This window comes from Miniopterus natalensis, chromosome 9 (genome assembly GCF_054644295.1).
Source record: "Miniopterus natalensis isolate mMinNat1 chromosome 9, mMinNat1.hap1, whole genome shotgun sequence".
Lineage (NCBI taxonomy): Eukaryota > Metazoa > Chordata > Mammalia > Chiroptera > Miniopteridae > Miniopterus > Miniopterus natalensis.
In genome coordinates, this window is record NC_142089.1 from 80,617,425 (window position 1) to 80,627,611 (window position 10,187).

Here is a 10,187-nt window from a genome sequence, read left to right on the forward strand (position 1 = left end):
AGGAGTATTTACACTGTGGAAATTGGCACACGCTGTAAATCAGGGCTTGGTTTATTGTTTTGTTGATTGTCTAGACATCAGAAAGTCATAGAGAAAATATTAATACTGCAGATTAAGCTTTTAAATGGGTTACCTGTAGACATTACACTGTAAGTATCTCAAAATAATTAAGAAAATATTACTCCAGAATCTGAAAACTACTGTTTGGTTCAACAAAAAAGTGTATCACGTCCTGTCTTCATTGTTTTCACTTTCATCTCATTTTGCTAATGGTAAGCAAACATCAGCCAGCATTCATATTGGAATCCCAATCCTAGAGCCAGCACTGCACCCACCACCACCATCCACAGCACAGAATTCCAGGGGCGGGATGGCATTTGGTAATTTCATTCCCGTGGGGCCCAACCTGGCCAGCCCTTCTCAGCTTGCATGCAAGATCACTGACCCTCCCCCCGGCTGCAGACCCTGCCCTTGTCACACCAACTATCCTTCAACCCTCACCTCGAAAAGCACACAGGACCCCTGAAGATCTTCAATTGTGGATACTGCCTACGCATGCCCTCTTTATTTACAGGCTTTAGAGTTTTAGGATTTCCCGGTGGTGAGATGCCTCAGAGACTGTGAAATAAGTAGGACTGCATCTCATGCAAGTCATCTATAAACGATAGAAGGGAAGTAACGAGTTTGGTAATTCCCTCAGGCCAGGCATTACCAAACATTTAGGATAAACTCTAAAGAAACTCAACTTGGCCTCAGTTTTCTACACATTCTGTTTTGCGCTTTGGGAAAATTTGCACCTAGGCAAAAAATTGTTCTTGCAAACTAATTGCACCTGCAATCAGCTAATTGGAGGGGAAAGGATCCAGCCGTGCTTGCAATTAGGTAATTGCCGTTGTAACTCCTTGACTGCGAACAATGATCACTTTAGATAGCACTGACAGCTGTTTCCACATCTCTATAGCATCAAGTATTCTTCAACAAGCCTCACACACCCATTTTACAACAGTGAATGTTGAGCAGAGAGGGAGGGAGACCAAAGCAGAAGCTCTCTGGTTATGATCCAAGAGAAACTGTGCAAACTCAAACATACAGATACCACTGCCTCACTCCTGGGTTTAAAATCAGCACCAAGCCCCGGTGTCCACTAGCTAAGGCCCAAGCTCTTTAGCAAGACGTGCAGGCTCCTCCTCGTGGGGCCAGTCCATTTCACTTGCCTCACTCGCACCCCTCCCGACCTTCCTGAAAGCACCCCGGGCTCTGCTCACACAGCCCCACGCTATCCCTGCGCGCCACGTGCTCAAAGGAACCACAAGGTATGCGCAAGTGGCCCTCTGTCGGGTGCCGTCCCCTTCCTCACTCGGAGGACACCTGCGTCCCTGAGCCCCGCTGTCAGGGCCCCTTAAGAGCCTCTCGCAGAGGCCCGGGTAAAGCTGGTCACCGAGCACCGCCCCTCCAAGGCAGGTCGTCTCCTGTGTGATAGCTGAGTTGCTTGTCTTTGCAATCAGACTCTGAACTCGTCCAGGGTAGACATGGGGGTAGACGTGACTTCTCATTCGGTTTCGCGTCTTCCCCCGACCCTGGAAACTGGCCACACGCTCAGCAATGAAACATGAAGTCAGCCAGCCGGGAAGGCCAGGGGCGTTCCGTTCTGGTCTCTGTGACAAAGCGACCTGATGAGCTGAGGGGCAGGCTCAGGCCTGGAGAGAGGGGTGGGGTCTGAGGAAGGTGTAGGAGGGACCTGCGGCGGCCCAGCACTGTTGCCTGGGTTCCAGGAATGAGCCGCCCGAGGGCAGCCCCTGTGCGGGAGGCAGGGGGAGCCCCCAACGCACGGCAGAGGGAGGAGAATCTTGAAGTTTCTATCCTGCTCAAAGCACCACCGCTGCTGGCCCAGCTGCCCAGCCCGAGCCCACCTCCCTGGCGACGCCCAGTCTGTGTCCCTCCTTAACTCCTTCCTGGTCCATCCACCAGCTCCTTCTCCTCCCCACTGGCACCACCTCAGGCAAGGTCCCTCCTGGTCGCTCACCTGAGTCACCACAGCCAACTCCAACTTGTCTCCCTGTCACCAGTCCCAGCTCCCTGAACTTATCCAAAAGCCTCAGCTTGTTCCCCATTTCATATAAAATAAAGTGCAAGTCACTAGGCCTGACATTCAAAGATTCTGTGACGCACCCCCTGTCTAAACCTGCTGTCCAGTAGAGTAGCAACTAGCCACGGGGGTTATTTAAATTTAAATTTTAACTAAGTAACATTAAATGAAAACAAAAATTCTCAGTCGTACTAGTTATATTTCAAGTGCTCCAGAGTCACCTATAGCTTGTAGCTACATTAGACAGTGTAATTCTAGAACATTCTGTGGACACTACTGCTCTAGATATGCCTAGAGGGAAAGGACCAATAGGCTGTTTTTCAGTGGCATCTTCACCCCAAAGGAAGAGCCAGGTCTATTACTGTTTCAGGCAGGTTTATAAATGGTTCATCAGAACAAGAGTCCCAAGTGTCCCTTTTCTGGAGACAGAGAGCATGATCACACAGTTTAGGGACAAAGGAGATTCAGCTCGAGAAACCCCTTGGCAAAGCACCATGGCCCAGAGGGACTCAGGAAATCTGCCGACCCTGGACCTTCCCTGGAGCAAAGCGGCAACCTCAGCGGGACTCCCGAAACAACTGACCTTCAGCAAGTGGGTGAGGGAGGTAGTGGCAGGATTATTTAACCTAGTGGTTCCCAGGCTTGGCTCCACATGCAAATCCTTTAGGGGTGCCCATGCTTCATCCCAGACCACTGAGGCATAGCCTGGAGGTGGGGCCCGAACACTGACAGCTCCGCAGAGCCCCCTCCGTTCCAGCGTGCACTCAGGCGCTGAGCCCACTGAGATGGCACCTCTTCTCCTTTCCATTCCTCCCCATAGGCACGCATTCATAACCAAACGAGAGAAAATCAGAAATCCTCCTTCTAATGTGATAGGAATTCTCGGTTAAGTATATTAATATAAAATTGGTGCTGTTGATAATTTTTAAATTACATTTAGAGACATTTTGTGGACAATTCTACAGCAATTTCCCCCTGAAAGTCACTGGATCGCGAGGTGAAGAGAGTCCAGCAGAGACCTCTCCCTGTCCCAGTTCCTAGCTCTACCCTCCACTTTTGAACGCCGAGTTGCTGTTCCAGCTGTAGACCATTAGATATTCGATGTGGGTTTTCACACACAACTGATTCTACCACCAAAATTTACCTGAGAGCATTTGTCAGTCTTTACTCATGCCTAAAAAGTAAATAAAAAATAATATGTTTTCTCTCTGCTTATGTCAACTATTTTAAGAACAACTGAACTGTGTAAGCATGAAAAAAAAAAAAAAAAAAAAAAAAGGTCTTCTCGCCCTCTTAAAGGGCCAGGACACAAATTCTCATTCACTGGCACTCACCCCAGGCTCCAGCAGAGGAGCCGTGACTCAGAGTGGACTGGAGTCATACAAGGAAGATTGGTTTTTGGGGCTTTAGGGAGAGGACTGGAGGGACAGCCACCAGTGTTCCTCTGCTGAGTCCCTCTGTCCTGTCACCCACAGACACCATTTTTAATGGGTCCAGCACTCCCCTCCATAAGGCCTCAGCCTGGGGAATGCACTAGCCCCACCCTCCTGACTCTCTGGGTCCTGCCCTGCCAAACTGTCCGGCAAAGGAGTCTGCTGACTGCAGCCAGCCTGAGCCCACATGGCAGTCTTTGTTGGAAGGCTCCTGAGGTGGTCCGGGGAACCTCAGGGGCTGTCAGAGATGCACAGGGAGACACTGAGTTGTGTGGCTTTAGAGAGGGGGCCATTCTTCCCCATGGCCTCTACTGGCACCACCATTTCCATGCAGAACCCTCCATTCACACGGCCAAATCTTACTCTGTTTTAGCATGATGAACTCTACTGGCCTCACCCTGATGTCTGCCTGAGACCCCACCCCACCACAAAGTCCCACGGGCCCCAGGCAGATGGTGGCTGGCCTTGGTGTACATGAGACTATTGCTGAGTGACCTCAGACCCAGCACTGGTGCTGAACATGAGTCTGGATCAACCTGGTTAGCACCACTTGCTCCTACTTGGTGACTCGCTGAGAATCTGCCTCATACAACTTGAGCACTGCCAGAGGCTATTTCAGTGGCTGAGCCAAAAAGATAGCCCATAGGAGGAGGTGGATCTTGGGGTGCCTTTGGCCTTTTGCTAACCTGCCCCAGGCTTGGTGCTGGTGGAAGCCAGCTTCCACATGCAACTGGCCCCTCCCATGCACACCCAGGCCCAGCAGAGGTAGCCACCAAGCATGGATCATTTGACAGCTCATAACAGCTCAAGGCTCATCACAGGCAACATCTGACACTGACCGGCACCAGAGTCCCCCAAAGAGGCCCCAGATCCCAAACACCGGGTGGCTGGCTTCAGAACACATCAGAGCATGACCTGATTAGCTTCTCAGCAATGCTCACAAAGGAAGATCTCAGCAGGCACCAGAACCTGCTGGGGCAAATTTAGCTTCATGGGGTGAGCCCCCACAAAGCAGCTTGTACACTGTGGTTGAGGTCAATCCTCCTAGTCAGCCAACCCCACCCATGACAGGCAAACAGCAATGAATCCTCAACTAAATAGGGGGACCCACATAAGCCACACGAGGGACATTCCTGGAGCACCTAGATCAGGTGATAAGGGACACTGTGCCAATAATCCCATAGGACACCTACTACATAAGGCCACTACTTCAAGACTTGGACAAATAGCAGATCTACCTAATGCACAAACAAATACAGAGAGGCAGCCAAAATAGGGAGAAAGTAAGACAAGCAGCAAATGAAAGAATAGGGGGAAACTCCAGAAAATGAACTAAATGAAAAGGAAACAACTGTAAGATATGGAATTCAAAACAGCGGTTAGAAGGATGCTCAGGGAACTCGGTGAGCAACTTCAGCACAGAGATAGCAAGCATAAAAAAAGAACATGGAAACCATAAAAAACAGTAAAAATTAAGACTACAGTATCAAAAATGAAGAATATACCAGACGGAATCAACAGCAGACTACGTGAAGCAAGGGGCCAAATGAACAATTTGGAAAATAAGGTAGCATAAGACACCCAAACAAAGCAGCAGAAAAAAAAAAAATTTTTAAATGAAGGTAGCTTAAGGGATATCTAGAACAGCACTGAACATAACAACATCCACATCACAGGCATACCAGAAAGAGAAAAGAGAAAGCAAGAGGCTGAGAACCTATTTTTTTTAAAAATAATTATGGGAAATTTCCTTAACCTGGTGAAGGAAAAAGATGCACAAGTCTAGGAAAAAGATGAACACAAAGAGGCCCACACCAAGCCACATCATAATTAAAATGACAAAAGTTAAAGATAAAAAAGAATCTTAAAAGCAGTAAGAGAAGGACAGTTATTTACCTACAAGGGAGCTGCCATATGATTGTCAGTTGATTTCTCAGAAACATTTCTGGCCATAAGGGATTGGCATGAAATATTCAAAGTGATGAAAAGCAACTAGCTACAACCAAGACTACTCTACCCAGCAAGGCTATCATTTAAAACTGAAGGAGAAATAAAGAGCTTCCTAGACAAGAAAAAGCTAAAGGAGTTCATTACCACCACACCAGCATTACAAGAAATGTTAGATATTTCTTTAAGAAGAAAGAAAGAAAAAAGTGGAACATAAGTAGGTATAATAAAAGGGCAATAAATATGTACCTATAAATAATCACTTTAAAAGTAAATGGATTAAATGCTCCAATCAAAAGACATAGGGAAGCTGAATGAACAATAAAGCCAGACTCATATATATGCTGTCTACAAAAGACCCACCACAGGTTAAAAAACACACACACTGGAAGTAAAGAGGCCAAGAGACGGGAAAATGTTCTAGTCACTGATCATCTGAGAGATGCAAATTAAAACCACAATGAGATATCACATCACCCCTGTCAGAATGGCTCCATCAACAAATCAACAAACAGCAAGTGCTGTGGAGGGTGTGGAGAAAGGGGAGCCCTGGTACACTGCTGTGGGAATGCAGACGACTGGGGCAGCCACTATGGAAAACAGTGTGGAGGTTCCACAAAAAATTAAATATAGAACTACCTATGACCTAGCGATTCCACTTATGGGTATTTATCCAAAGAACTCCAAGACACTAATTTTAAAAATATATGCACCTCTATGTTCATTGCAGCATTATTGACAATAGCCAAGCTATGAAAGCAACCTAAATATCCATCAATAGATGACTAAATACAGAAGACTGGTACATATATTCAATGGAATATTACTTGGCCTTAAAAAAGAATGAAATCTTACATTGAGACAACATGCGGGGACCTAAGTAAAATACATCACACAGAGAAAGACAAATATCATATAATTTGACTTATATGTGGAATCTAAAGAGCAAATTAAATGAACAAACAAAATAGAAACAAACTCATAGATACAAAGATCAGACTGATGGTTGCCAGAGGGAAGAGGGTGGGGGGATGGGTGAAAATAGGTGAAGGGATTAAGAAGTAAGGATTGGTAGTCACAACACAGTCACAACAAAGTCATAGGAAATACAGTGTGACAACTATGAAAGGTTGGCCAGGTAGGTACTTGAAATATCAGGGGGAGCACCTTGTAAAGTATATGATTGTCTAACCACTATGCTGTACACCTGAAACTCATACAAAATAATATTGAATATAAGCTGTAATTGAAAAATAAAAATTTTTAAAAATGCCTTGTGCCACAATACTGTGCTGAGCAGCTTTAGGTTAAGAAGTCGTAGGATTTTGGAGCTTGAAGGCACCTTGGACTCCGTAAGCCAACAGCCTCGTTTTCCAGGGGAAGCCTGGATGCTGTGGGCTTGCCCGAGGCCAGCTGATGACGCTGGAGCGGAGGCCGGCCAGGGTCCCTGCCTCCCAGCCCGGGCTGCCGCGGGGCAGAGGAGGGTGCTGCGGAATTACTGAGGGAAACAGGGGTTTGCACTGTTCTTTCAATATAACTTTACAACAGAAATTACAGCGCTTTGCACTGAGTTACGCAAATGCCCTCTTGCCCAGGTCCCTCTCCTGCAGTCCCAGCACTCAGCACAGCGACGCGTGGGTTTCCCTTTCGCAGGGACCAGGGCTCGCCCAGCCCGGCCTCTCCTGGGGCGACGCGACCCGACACCACGCTCAGCTCAGCTCGGCTCGGCTTGGCTCCGGCAGGCGGGCCACAGGGGTCCTCCCCGCGGGCAGCCAGCTGTGAGCGCTGTGCTCCCCCCCCCCCCCCCGGGGCATCCTCACCACAGTCCCCCGCGATCCCTACTCTCACTACCTTCGGCCTGCAGATTAGGAAACTCAGATTCAGAGACGTTAGATCAGTGTGTCCAAGGTCACCCAGCCTATACGTGGGTGATATTTGAACCTTGAGCTGATATTTGAACCTTGATCTGCATAATTTGAGCCAAGCTCTGAAGCACCACGATGCACTGCTGAAGAGTCAATCTAGAGTCTAGGCTCTAACGCAGTCCTTGTGTTCAGAAAGCCTCTGCTCACCAGTCTGCAAAACGCCCTGGCAGGGCTTCCACGGGCAGTTCACAGCCCCCTGCACCCAAGGGCAGGACCCTCACTTCCCGCTGGACTACTCTTCATACTTACACACCCTGATCCTGTTTCAATGTTTTATGGAATTATTGAAGTAATCAACTTAGATTATGGCCCAGTGAAGAACCCACTGCCCTGATTTGGAGCCAGCCACCCTCTGTCAGAACAGCAATTGTCCCAGTCAGATGTCACCCACACAAAGTAATCTTGCGTCAAATGCTTGAGCTTCACAATGCTGCATGGAAACCCTCATCAGCTTAACTGTGAGGCCGGCTAAGCAAAATAAGCCTCCATTTCTGCCCTCCAGGGACTTACCTGAACAATTAATTTGGAGCGGTTGCTCTCTCTTCTTTTCTGTTCCTCACATTCCACTCTAACTGTGATCACCGGCACCCACTAGTTGCATTTTGACAGAACTGGTTTAGCACATTCCCCAGAAGCACAAAGGTTTTTCTTTTAATCATTACATGATCGTTGTTAACACAAGACACATAGTGCACTGAATATTTTCATTACCACAAGGAAACAAGATCCTTCAACAACAGACAGGCTGGCTAAATATAGAGCTGGAGAGACCCCCTCCCCTTAGAGCCCCATGGCAACTAAATAACATGTTGTGCCCTTAGCAATGTTCCCAAATGACTTTGTACTTCAGGTCATAAAAATGCAAAGAGAACCTCTCTCTAGGGATCTTGCTGGGCTGTTTTGAGCAGGTCAACTCCCATAACACCTCTCATTCACTCATTCATTCATTCATTCATTCATTCATTCATTCATTCAATAGCCTTTTGTTGAGTCAGCCCCTCTGCTAGGTACTGAGGAGACACACACAGAGTCACAGGGGAAATGTCTGATTTGTCTAAAGCAGGGGCTCAGTTAGGGAGAAGGCCCAGGGAGAAGGCTGACATGTACCTAAGGTCAGGAACATGGAGAGCCAGCAGAGGAAGGTGGCTTTTGTCCTGAAACTGATGGGAGGTGTGGAGGGGTGGCCAAGGAGGTGGCTTGTGATTCAGAAAGATGGCTGTGCTGGTGGCGAGTTGGCAGGTGGCCAGGAGAGGTGGTCAGCATTCTGAGTCGGCTGCAATAACCCCAAGAAAGCACGAGGACCTGAAGTAGGGCTGCTGTGGTGAACGGGGGAGATGGGGTGGATATTTTAAAAATACATGTTTAAGGGATTGGTGACTTGGATGAGAGGGACATTGGGGGAGATGAGGGCACAGAGCAGTAACCTGTCCATTGCCTGCACCTAGAGGGTCATGGTGCTGCCCTGTCACCCCCAAGGTAGCCCCTTGACCAAAAGGCTCCAAAGGGTTTCCAGCCATACTACCCCAGTCTGGCTCCCAAGCTGACAACTATGGAAGTGGACACCATGTCTGGACACCTACATCTTGCCATAGTCTGTACTAAACTCTACGCACATCACGCGACCTAAGCCTGCCTGAAACTCTTAGGTGAACACCAGTCTCCCCATGGTGCTGATGGACAATGAAGCTTCTATGGAACGTGCCCAGGGCCACACAGCAGACCTGGGGTTAAAGCCAAGTTCAGGTGCCTCTGCAGCCTTGGCTTGCCCACTACAGTTGACTGTCCTCCAGTGTGTCCTGGAGCTCTGCCTCTTCCTCTCTCCCGCTCTACCAGACGATTCCTCTCGCCCAGCCCAGGTCAGTGCACAGAACAGGAAAAGGCCAGGACACAGCACACGGGCCAGTTCCCGCAGTTTTCGGCTCTGTAGAGCAGAGTTTAAGTTACTAAAATCTACCCTCCCGGGGTCTCACAGGAGACCCTCTTAGTCCCACATCCAGGTGTGCAATCAAGTCCCAAAAACAGTGTGCCAGAAACCAACGCCAGGCTCTTAATACAGATTCCCCCCTGTGTCTTTTTGGTAGAGCCCCCAGTTCTTAGTCACCCTCCTGCTGCCTGAATTAGGGGCACATTTCCCAGGCTCCTGTGTCCAGCGCGGCCACATGAACACATTCTGCTCAATGGGGTACAAGCAGGCGTGTAATGTGCACCTCTTGGGAAATGTATACAAAGAGGAGAGGCCACCTCATCGCCCCTCCTCCTTCCTGCTGGCCGGAGGGTGGACATGCTGGCAGGAGCCTGAACATCCTCTGTGGAGGATGAAGCCTCGGGAGGGGCAGAGTGGAAAGCTGGACGGAGCCTCTGGGCGCCTGGTGGAACAGCCCGACCAGCCCTGCACTTCCCCCTTTCTACCTTGTAAAGGTAGTGCCTGAGTCACTATTAATCTGAGTTTCTCTCACTAATAACTAATCTCATTCCTCACAGATACAGGCAACAAGGTTATGGAGAAGCTATTGCTATTTCCTCTGTTTTCTCTAAATTAAATGTGTCACCAGCTGAGTGACCCAGGCCGACTCTCTTACAACGGAAAAGCTGCCTGTGATCAGAGGACATTATATCTCTGTCTACACCACAGTGCGCCATGGGGGAGGCAGAATCGAAAACAGCGGGTTCTTCAGCTGAAGAAGCAAACTGTCCAGTTTCCCTCATTGGTGCTGATTCCTCACGGCCCATTGGTGACCTTTGCTCTGCACCGTTAACTACTAACCAAACTCAGCCAATTCTCTGACCCGCACAGCC